Raw genomic sequence first — 12,355 nt, 5'->3', positions numbered from 1 at the left:
TGGGCCGGTGAATGAGAGCCCACCCACCATGGAAACGGCGTGTTTCCCAGCATAAATAATGAGGCAGGTTTGGGATGCTACAGAGTGAAAACCTGCCATTGCAGCCAGCGGGTAAAACTTTGTTACCCGCTACTGCACTTAGTGCAAATTTGGGAAAATTCCACATCAAGTGTCCGATATGTTCTCTTAATTCTCAACTTTCCCTGCCACTTTCAAAGATATTTGGATGTGCACTACAAGGCCCCACTACAAGGCACCCCACTTGAAATAGTACCATTTAAGTTACATTGCCTCTACTTTTAGTGGGCGTGTTGGTACTAAAGCAATTTGCTTGCTCTACGCATTGGGATAGTTTAAAGGGGTAAGTGCTATCGCTATTGAACAAGACTGTAGCAAATCACTATTGAAATTGTAACCCCACACCACTTAGGATGGATTAAGTACACAAGATAATTGAACCTTAATGAGGTGCTATTTACTTATTGAACATATTTGTTATTGCAATCGGTGCTGAGTCGTGCAAGCTGTAACCTGAGACCCATTAGAGGTGACTGAGTAAACACCTTACCTACCGTATACCCGAATAAGATGCAAACTATCTGATGGACACCTATTTCTGCTCAAAATAAATGGAAGGCTAAACATTCTGTAAGCAACAACTTTTTAATTTTTTATGACAGGAATAAAGAATGGTTAGTGCTCATTGGCTGATTTAAACACTTGCCTGATTTAAATGTAGGCAGTTTAAGTGGTTAGAACTTGACTTGGAGATTTCCTGTGCCATTGAAACAATAAGTAGGATGATGCAATTGGTGCTGCCTCCTGCACTCCTCCAAAGCAGAAACATGCTCAAAATCTATAACAATTGGGAAATATTTGGTGTCCAGTTAAGACAAATAAAATAAGGTAAAAGGGGATGGTGGGGGACCCTAGGTGAGGGAAGCAACCTGGACCTCAGAAGAACAATTTACTGTTCTGTTTTTAATACAAAATGTTATTGGCTCCCTAAACTGAGGGGGGCCTGGATAAAGATGAGTGCCCCCGATTATTCATTCCACACCCAGCTGGGATTTTCCAGTCACACAGGGCAGGCAGTGGTTGTAGATGAATTGCAGTGGTACCAGCACCTTCTGGTGCTGTACACATGAAGTGCCTTCCCAATGACACTACAACCTCCAAAAGGGTCAGTGTTGAAGGACATTTAGCTTCTATTTTATATTTTAATTGTCAATTTGTGAAATGTACTGCCATCTAGCCCAGCCAATGGAGGTTTAGTTAAGATATTCAGATTCCTGATTCAGTGGCAATCAGAGGGCCATGGTCTTGCTGACAAAGCAGAACCATAATATCCCATTCCCATACTATAGATACACCTAAACAATGGGAGCAGCATGGCATTTCCTTTATGATCTACGAATAGGGAAATGGTAAATGCATTTATAAAGAACATGCTTTTATTTTCCGACACATAAGACACTCAGTGCTGCTTCTTGCTATTGCAGTTAGGCAGAAACAATAGCATTTTCTTATGTGTACCTTCCTGTACCCTAATATGACTAAGTTCTGCTTTAGGTTTGTGGATTAGTTTAAAAAAAAGAATCAGCAAACAGTAAGGGCTGTTTCAATTGTTGGACAACTCCCTCTTAACGTGTTCAGCCGCTGGGGTTTTTTTTCTGGTGACAAGTTGTTGCACGTACAAAGCAAATTCCCAATTGTTTCTTTAAATGACCAGATTATATTTTGAATTTTTAAGTAAACCTATTATGATTAGAATATTTATTACAAACCAACAATAGGATCACTGAGTAAGTGTCAGCAGTAACAGATCACGTGCTTGGATTGCTGGAACTGTGTGACATAATGAAAATCCTGATTAGCATTTTAGTAGTGCAACATGAAAAGACTGAATTATACAAGGACCTAGGCTGGGCATTAAATTTTGCAGCTGCCAGTATGGAACAAAGGATGCTACTATATTTAGAAATGGAACTTCTTTGTATTCCTCATTATCAGTTTTCTAATAGTCTGGGCAGTTTGGGATTGGATTTCTGCAGTGATTCTCCCAATCATCCACAGTAACTTTGACAGAGAATTTGCAGAAATCCTTGAGAAATGGCATCAACATTGTTTGCCTTGTTTCTCTACAGTTTCCATGGATCTCCTGCCAAAGTTACAACAGTGGCCCCATGTAAATTCATCCCTATGTACCTAAATAAAATTCATCAATAGTCTTAACTTATTTCTCCAGGTAAAAAAGATTCTGCATTGGCCCAGTTAATGTTTCTTACCTCAGTAAAGTGGAAGGAAATATTTAGTCTCAGCACTTATTTAGGGTGAAATACAATGGCCTGGTGATTCCTCCATTTCTGCACCCAGAGATACTCATAAAGTGGGTGCGAACCAAATGTGACTTGAAAGGTCATGGAATTTTGCTCTGTATTCTCTGGTTCATCAAATGCATTTTAATGGCAAAGCGTAATTTACATTAAAAGCTTTCCCACTTGATGGGACTGAATGAATCAAAACTTAAATGTTAATTCTTAAAAAAGAAATATATATTTATGGACTAGGTGCTTTCTTTGGGTCTCAAATATTTCCATTGCTTTGCCCCTATTTTATGTTTAGACATATTCTCTCAAGGTGGATCCTTGGGCGTAACATGCTTCTTTTGGATCTAACTTCTGCATTCCACTCACAGACTAAATTCCTGGTCAGTATTATTACCTAGGAGATGGTTTTAATGTTACTGTGGGAAACTGGGTGGGTGGGAGGCTGAAGTTTCCAGCCAGAAAGCTGTCAGTAACTCACTGATCCTAATTGGACACCACCCAATGTAGAAGTGGTTCTTCTTTCCATATACATGTGGGCTCCCAAAGATTTCATCAGGATTGAAACAGCAATTTCAACTGGTGGCTCAAACAGTGAAACCACCATAGCTTTCCCACCAGCTGAAGACAACAGGAAAAGGAGCTAGGGCCAAAAGAGGCTCGAACAAGTAAGTTTTATTCTTTTCTTGTGGGACCAGCTGGAACAGGTGTGCTGCTCCAGGCTGCATGAGGAAAATTTAGGCCTCCCTGCCACAGACTCTGCTCTCCCCTTCCTGAACCATGAAGCCCATGAGATGGCTCCTGAAGCTGATCCGATCCTGTCACCTACCTGATGGCAGCAGGCAGCCTCTGGGTCACGTAATTTTTCTATTACTTCCCATTCCAGACAGGAAGTCAGATTGCAGGATTTATGAGGCCTGGGAATTAAAATGGTTTAGCCTTCATTTCTGGAGCGGCAGATGAGTTTTCTAAGGATGAATTAAAGAAATGTGTGCAGATGGATGTGGGCCAATTGCACAAACTTAAAACAATCATGAAACCCACATGCAACTCTGTTACTTCTCCATATCATTTTTTGTATATCCTCAAACCACATTTTAGATTTGCTTCAATCTTGTTGAAAGCAGTGTTACCTCAGGGTAAATTGATTTCAAAGGTGTGAAGAAGGATTGAAATGAGAAACAGTATTACAGACATCCAACATATAAGGTGGAAAATTGTAGGGAAATAATTTGCATGTTAGTTCAGCATAAAGCAATTGCATTTTTATCTACAGATTTTATATTTAAACCTAACAAAGTGGATATTATCAAATACATTTCTTGCTACAGAAAACTTTGAGGTTGTAATAGCCACCAGATAAAGACGATAGTAGATGTTGAAAAATGTGCATTCAATGTAAAGTACTTACCTCCTGTATCTCACAGACTTAGAAATTATTCTATTTGGCCACCCTATTTAAGTCTTCTTACACTTTGTGCATTCTCCATTCCTAAGCAAGGGCAAGAAAGTTATATGTAGAATTCTATAATCTGTAAATGATATGTGTGGAAGTCCAGGTAACTCAGTTTTTCTTTCCTATGGTAAGTGATTGTTATTTATTTCCTGTCTCCACCTGTGACATGACTGAGATTGAGAACCTGTGGCAGGACTAATCATGGAAAAAAAGAGCCAAATCTCCCCATTCTGCAGTTCAGTAAAGTGAGACCACCAGCATTGTATAATATTCTTCAACCAAAAAAACTCTTTCAATCTACAAAGAGTAATCCAATTCTAAAGGGCTTCTCCCTGGAGTACAGATCTCTGGAGATTCAAACAGATGCAAAATGGATATACTCCACTGACATCTGGCAAGAGGTTCTTGGAACAGTGTGTTGGCTAGCTTCCACTGAGTCATGCATAGCCAGGATACAAACTAATCGGGAGATGTATTTTTCTTTTTAAACCACTTGGTTGAGTCATGCTGAGGTTTCAGCATATTATCAGAAAAACAATGTAGCACACCTTGGTAGTCACTGTTATAAGAAGAAAAAGACAACTCTCAGTCAGTGTGCACACAGATTAACTAGATAGTATGTGGTGTTATGAAGTATGCATATCAGGACCCTCATGTCTGATCTTAGGTAAAGCCCATCTGCTTTATATCTACATTAGTGAAATGTTTGGCATTCAGCAATTCACAGCAGGGGTCCTTCATAGAGGTATGATTTATTTGTAGATAGAAGTGTATTTTTAGGTTAATGTAGCATTGGACATAAAGTCTAATTTTGTAAAGCCTTGTTGTGGGTACATTGAGCTCGTAAAATTGGATCAGCATGAATTGCAGGAAAGGTGCAACATTTACTTGGACTAACCACATTTACTTGGAAAGAATTTCAAGTTGTGGAAGTGGCTATGTTATGGACCAGGTGATGCCAGATTAGAGGCTTGAAAATGATGTAAATGAATTTCATGAACATGGATTTCTTGAATTGATCCCCTAGCTTGTCCAATATACTCATGATAGAATGCTGTATATTAAAGCCCAGGGTTTGAAAAGCTACAGTCACAATCACAACCACAGTTAGCAAAGAAGGCTAACTTCACTCACTCCAGGAGGAAGTGTAGGCAAGCTCTGCCTATAAACATGTGACAAACATCAGAGCAGATGCATTGCACCCACTTAATACAAACATCAAAGGCTCCAGTGGACAAAAAGCATTTTGACTCCAGATGATATGGCAGTCTTCAACAAATTTGATGGCATCACCAAGATCATTAAATATGTCTCATCCATTTACTTTGGACAAATTAAACACAGCTTTGTTGAAAACCAAATCTAGAAGGCTGCAGATACAGACTGTATTTACCCAGAATTTTTAAAAGCACTGGGAACTAAAGCAAATAGATGGCTGGCCTCTTTCTTTTCAAAGGTACTGGGAGCTGGTAAAATTCCGACTATTTGAAGGAAGTTAAAATAATTGCTCTGCTGAAGCAGGGGAAGAATGCTTGTGAGGCCTCCAGCTATTGCCTGATCTCTCACTTTGTACTTGTTACAGAATGCTGGAAAGGTTACTACTCTATAGATTAGCCCCAATCATTGGCCAACCATCCCTAAGGAGCAAGTAGGCTTGCAGAGCAGCCATCGCTGCTGCTACCAAGTAGTAATGTTAACAACTTACATCAAAGCAGGTTTTCAGCACCAATTCAAGGTTGCTGTGGCACTCATGAACTTAATGGTTTTATATGGCAAAGTATGAAAGCATGGACTATTTTCACCATGTTACCTTGCTGAACTATGATCCATCTTCTCAATTCCATGCTTAGCAACTGATTCTTTCATGTGTACACTGGCACTAAAGAAATGGAGATATAGGGTACTGAACACTCCTAAACCCTTGTTATTTAAATATTAACACCAGTGATCTACTCAAAATAGAACCTGCAATTTCTTATGATACCTCGGCCACACAAAACAAGAATATGTCCACCACTGAAAAGGCTGTGGCCAGTGATTTACAGATGGATGCATACTTCCGTTGATGGTGACTTTGGCCTAACCTGAAAATGACTGGCACTTCAACATTCCACCTCACAACCATCAGGCAAACCAAGCCCAGAAAATCTCCTTCTACATCACAGAGGTAAAACATGCCAACAATCCCTCCTATTTAGGAATCATGCTTGATTGTACCCTATTTTATAGACATCATCTCCAGAAGCTGGGGTTGAAACTAAAGAACATGGCCAACCTGATCCAGTAACTTGCCAGATCCGCATGGGAAGTAGATGGTCAAACCCTCTGTATGGCAGCACTTGCCCTGGTGTACTGTACAGCGGAGCACTGCTCTCCAGCATGGCTGTGAATTCCGCATGTCAAATTCATCGATGCCCCGCTGAACTCTACTTTGAGAATTATCACCGATACGCTTTTATCAATACCAACTGCCAGGGCTTGCAAACATTGCACTACCACACCCACATTGTGAATAATCAATCTCCAGAGAATTCAACCATTGCATCAGCAAAGACATGCTGATCCAAACCTCCTTGACCAATCTCCCACCAACCCATTTTAAATCTAGAAAGCCATTTTGGACTGTCGTGAAAGCCTTTTAGCGGCCTCTCCTCAGTCTTGATGAGTGATGACATAATGCTTGGAAGAACTGTGACATATCAATAGATTCCTTATAGAGACTCCTACAGTACAATTTGAAAGCTCAAACTTCTTTGTAAAGTGGACAACCATTAACCATCTCAGAACTGCCATGATGATGCTGCTGCCTTCTTGATAGATGAAAGATTAAATCATCCCCATTTCTGACCACAGAGCTCCTAATCAGGCCTTGGAGCACATCACTGAGCACTGCCCTTAGAGAAAATTTGCCGTTAACCTACAAAATACCGATGCTGTTACATTAGAAGTTTTGGCCTATGTAACTGACTTTGAAATTGGCATATGATTTGTTGTTTTGCTACTACCATACAAAAGAAGAAGACTGTAATAGTCACAGTCACACAAAAATCTTTGAACAAGGTCTTTCCATCCTTGGGGATCTCCTGTTGCACTGAAGTTGTTAAGAACTGCAATTGCATATCGCTATTGTAAAATTCATGGCGGATTGCTGCACAGAAATTAGAGATCCACATATTTAGGCAATCCTCATGTTTGTTGTAATCTCAAAAGGTGACATGAAGGTGTTTTGGTTATCAACCAATTATATTTTGAAAGGCAGCTCAGTAAGGTCCTATTATTTGCCCCAAACAGCAAAGGAAAATATTGTGTTGGAAACCTGGACCATTGCTAGCTGTTCCTTGACACCTTCCCACTTTTAATGGGTGTTTCATCCAGTGCTCCCACCTCAAAAACTCTTTATGTAACTGCTCTCTGAGCTGGGGCTTGTGACAGATGAAGTATATAATGGAATCTTCTGTTGCTTTTCTGACTTCTGTCTAGAGCCATCACCTCATCGTGAAAAGACCCTGTAGGAAAGGATGAGGACGCAGTGTTACAAGGGTTTTAGGATTAAATGCCTTCCAAGAGAGGTACGTGACAATATATTTTACATCGTGATACCTTTACCCGATGACTACATGAATGTTATTTAGAACTTCCTTGCAACACAGTTGGAGTCATGGGGAGACAGGTTTGGGTGAGTGCATGTGGGGAGTTAAATCCCCTACAAAACACCTTGGGTTGGGATTTCGACATAATCCAGTTCTATTCTGGTTTTCAACCAGGCAGGTTCTGAGCTGAGCAGGAAGTACTGTGCACTTGTCAAGGGGCTCAATAACAAATACAAATAAGTCTGTCTTTAACCCTGCATTATGGCTTTAACTGTCAGTGTATGGGTTCCATGATATCCCTTTATCTTAACATGTTGGAGGAGGTATGTGTATGGTAGGAAATCATTGTTGAATGAAATTGACCTGCTTGCAACAATATGAAGATTGAAATCAGCAAGCTTGTAGTTAGCCAGAATAGTTCTTTCAGCCTGCATTCACCAGTTTCTTTGGGACTTGCAACTTTGTCCGCTTTCAAGTGCCTTGGAATCTATTGAGTTGAATCGCAACTTCTTGCCTGTGAAACTTCCCTGCAACATGAGGGCTACCTATTTGGCAGTTGCTTGGACCTCTGAGAAGCAGCAAAATGACAACAGCAATCACGGCAACTTGTGCAGCTACAGCAGCAGCAGCTGCCTTCTTCACAGCCACATGCAGCTCCAAGTTACAGAGGAGGTAGACATAGGGCTGTCCCTCAGAGGAGGTGATACCTCAGCACAGAGTCCTACAGGCCAAGAGTGAACTTTCTCAACATGTCTGAACATTTCTGATTTGGCAGAATGTGACAAGTGGAGTCCCGTAGGGGTGTGCTGGGCCCTCAACTTTTTACAATTTACATCCATGACTTAGATGAGGAGAGCGAAGGCATGGCAGTTAAATTTGCAGATGACACAAAGATAGGTAGGAAAGTATGTTGTGAAGAGGACTTAAGGAGGTTGCAGACGGGTATAGATAGATTGAACGAGTGGGCAAAAATCTGGCAGATGGAATATAATGTGGTAAAATGTGAAGTTGTTCACTTTGACAGGAAGAATAGAAAAGCAGAGTATTACTTAAACAGAGAATGGCTGCAGAATTCTGAGGTACAAAGGGATCTAGATGATCTAGTGGATGAGTCACAAAAAGTTAGTATGCAGGTACAGCAAGTAATTAAGAAAGCTAATGGGATGCTATCTTTTATTACCGGAGGAACTGAACAAAAAAGTAAGAATGTTATGCTTCAGTTATACAGGATGTTGGTGAGAAACATCTTGAATATTGGGTACAGTTTTGGTCTCCTTATTTAAGGAAGGATGTAAATGCGTTGGAGGCAGTTCAGAGGAGGCTTTTTTTTAATTCATTCACGAGATGTGGGCTTTGCTGGCTGGGCCAGCATTTAATGCCCATCCCTAGTTGCCCTTTGAGGTGGTGGTGGTGAACTGCCTTCTTGAACCGCTGCAGTCAATATGGTGTAGGTACATCCACAGTGCTGTTAGGGAGTTCCAGGATTTTGACCCAGCGACAGCGAAGGAACGATGATATATTTCCAAGTCAGAATGGTGAATGACTTGGAGGGGACTTCCAGGTAGTGGTGTTCCCATCTATCTGCTGCCTTTGTCCTTCTAGGTGGTAGTGGTCATGGGTTTGGAAGGTGCTGTCTGCGGAGCCTTGGTGAATTCCTGCAGTGCATCTTGTAGATGGTACACACTGCTGCTACTGTGCATCAGTGGTGGAGGCAGTGAATGTTTGTGGATGTGGTGCCAAACAAGCAGACTGCTTTGCCCTGGACAATGTCCAGCTTCTTCAGTGTTGTAGGAGCTGCACTCATCCAGGCAAGAGGGGAGTATTCAATCACACTCCTGACTTGTGCCTTGTAGATGGTGGACAAGCTTTGGGGAGTCAGGAGGTGAGTTATTCATCACACGATTCCTAGCGTCTGACCTGCTCTTGTAGCCACAGTATTTATATGGCTAGGCCAGTTCAGTTTCTGGTCAATGGTAACCCCTAGGATGTTGATAATGGGTGATTCAGTGATGGTAATGCCATTCAACATTAAGAGGCGATGGTTGGATTCTCTCTTGTTGGAGATGGTCATTGCCTGACACTTGTGTGGTGCAAACATTACTTGCCACTTGTCAGCCCAAGCCTGGACATTGTCCAGGTCTTGATGCATTTGGACATGGACTGCTTCAGCATCTGAGGAGTTGTGAATGGTGCTGAACTTCGTGCAATCATCAGTGAACATCCCCATTTATGATGGAAGGAAGGTCATTGATGAAGCTAGATTGATTCCTGGAATGAGGGGGTTGCCTTATGTGGAAAGGTTATACAGACTGGGCTTGTTTCCACTAGAGTTTTGAAGAGTGAGGAGTGACTTGATTGAAGTATATAAGTTCCTCATCGGTATTGACAAGGTGGACGTGGAAAAGATGTTTCCTCTTGTGGGTGAGTCCAGAACTTGGGCGCACTGTTTTAAAATTAGGTGTTGCCCTTTTAGGACAGAGATGAGGAGAATATTTTCTCTCAGAGGTTTGTGCGACTCTGGAACTTTCTGCCTTAGAAGGCGGTGGAGGCAGGGTCATTGAATATTTTTAAGGTGGAGGTAGATAGATTCTTGTTAGGCAAGGGTATCAAAGGTTATCGGGGATAGATAGGAATGTGGAATTCGTAACACAAATAGATCAGCCATGATCTTATTGAATGGTGGAGCAGGCTCAAGGGGAAGAATGGCCTATTTCTGCTCCTATTTTGTATGTTCGTAACAGTGCCTCAGAAGGCTCAGCCTCTCACGACAGGTAGTGGAACATATCTGCAACCTTCAGGAAGCAGACCTCCACTCAAGAGGAGCAGGTGGCATTCCTAGTTCATCACAGCACTCATTCCTTCACATTCATTTCTTCCAGGGATATGCTTCTGAAATCCTGCAGATGCCACCATCTGGTGCACACAACTGCATCGGCCAGATTACAGATACCTTGTTTGCCAAAGCCGCAAACTATTCACTTTGCCATGGATGAGGTGACTCAAACCCAAAGGGCTCTGAGCTTTGCATCAATGGGAGGATATCCAAAGGCCCAAAGCGGGTGATTGATTGTGCTCATGTGGCAATTAAGGTGCCAACAAATCAGCCAGGCGTCTTTGTTAATTGGAAGGGCTTCCACTCCCTTAATATGCAGCTGGTCCATGATCACTGCAAAATTGCCTTGCATTTCTGTGTCAGGTATCCAGGGAACTGCTCTGATTCTTTCATCCTTTGGTGGTCTCATCCACCACAGGTTCCTAGGAGACAAGGGATACCCACTGAAGATCTGGCTGCTGATCACAGAGACCCAGGTGAAGTACAACAGGACCTATGTTACCACCAGGGCTACAACAGACCAAGCCATTGGCTTACTCAAGATGAGCTTCTGGTGCATTGACAGATCAGGAGGTGCCCTTCAATATGCCCCAAGAGTCTCCATGATTGTTGTGGACCGCTGTGTCCTCTACAACATGGCACTGCGGAGAGGACAGTAGAGATGGCAGAGAGTACCTGGCGCTCTCATCAGAAGAGGAGGAGTCTGATGTGTTAGTGGTGCCTGCAGCCACACGCCTGGCAGCCAGAGAAGCCTATGATGGACCTATTGGTGCGCTTAATTTGAAAAGTGTGCTCAGAGCAAAGTAAGCATTCTGTTGCTGTGTGTTGATGTCAAGTATTACATTTCAATTTCATCTTCTGGGCCACATATGGAACTTTTTTTTAAATAGGCAGTTTCAATGGTTAAAACAAAGACACTGACTTAAGATGGCTCCCAGAGGTCACCTGACATATCTGTAACTGCAAGTTGGTCAAGTTTTCGGAAGTTTCCAATGTGGATTACAATTAAGACATATGCAGGGAGCCGTCCTGTGGAATTTCACACCTGATAATGTCAAGGATTACTTCAAAGATGGACTGAGACTTAAAATGGCTGCCACTATTTGCATTACTAGTTACATTCCATTCCATCAGGCTGGAGACGGAGAGTCTACAGATGCAATGCCTACGACTTGGAGCTGTTGATGTGTTCTTCCTAGCTCAGTACATGGGAGAATGGGTCATTCAGAAGTGGTAGCCTGGATATTAAAAAATTAATCACCTGGGCATTGACACAATAGCCAAGGTATGTCCAGGCATGTTAATCATTTACCATCTATGAAATACTCAATCATCATGGAGAGGTCATGTGACCGGGATCACTATTTTGAAATGTCTTTTACTCTGAAACCCTACTTGCTTTGGAGCAGTCTGAAAAGCAGACAACACCAGCAGTCGAAGGCTGCCTGCCTCTCCTTTCTCTCTCTCAACTAACTTGAGCCCTGCCTGCTTATATCATGCTGCGAACAGCAGACAGAGAAATTCTAAAGAAGACTTCAAAAGCAGTGTTTCCAGGAGGGATAAAAAACAAAGGCCGGGATTTGCTGTGCCCACCATGGTCGGGTGTGTTTGGCGGCGTGAGCGGACAATATGGCCAAAAGGCCAAAAATCGGTTTCATGACATCGTGAAACCAACTTGCGATCGTCTGCTCTGCCTGCCAATGGCGGGCCACGTTCCCTGCTATTGGATGTCGGAAACCTCATTGTAATACATCAGCATATCATTATAAGGTCAGCTGGCTGGACACATCCCCTCCGCTGGATCGTCCGCCCACGTTGGGGGGAAAATACGCCGATGCGTTTTACAACAGCATATATAAGACGTGCACTTGGCAGGCTGCACTTTGCTTGAGACTTCAAAGTTTGTTTGCCTACCTTGCTTCGGTCAGCACTTGCAGTCATCAGCGCCAGGCTTCACAGACAGCACCACATCACTTTTAGGGGGGCTCATGGGAAGGTCTCTACCTACCAGATCAGCCATATGTGGGCAGCTTTTCAACAGCTGCAGGGCAAGGCCTTGCTTGGGGAGGGGGAAGAAGTGGCCTCAGGCAAGGGAACAGGCTGCAGGATGGGAGCTGTACTGGGGAAGGAGGGCATCTTAGGGTGTGTG

Source organism: Cetorhinus maximus, chromosome 14 (genome assembly GCF_964194155.1).
Source record: "Cetorhinus maximus chromosome 14, sCetMax3.hap1.1, whole genome shotgun sequence".
Taxonomy (NCBI): Eukaryota; Metazoa; Chordata; class Chondrichthyes; order Lamniformes; family Cetorhinidae; genus Cetorhinus; species Cetorhinus maximus.
The sequence above is the reverse complement of the archived record's forward strand: the minus strand, read 5'-3'. Positions refer to the sequence as shown.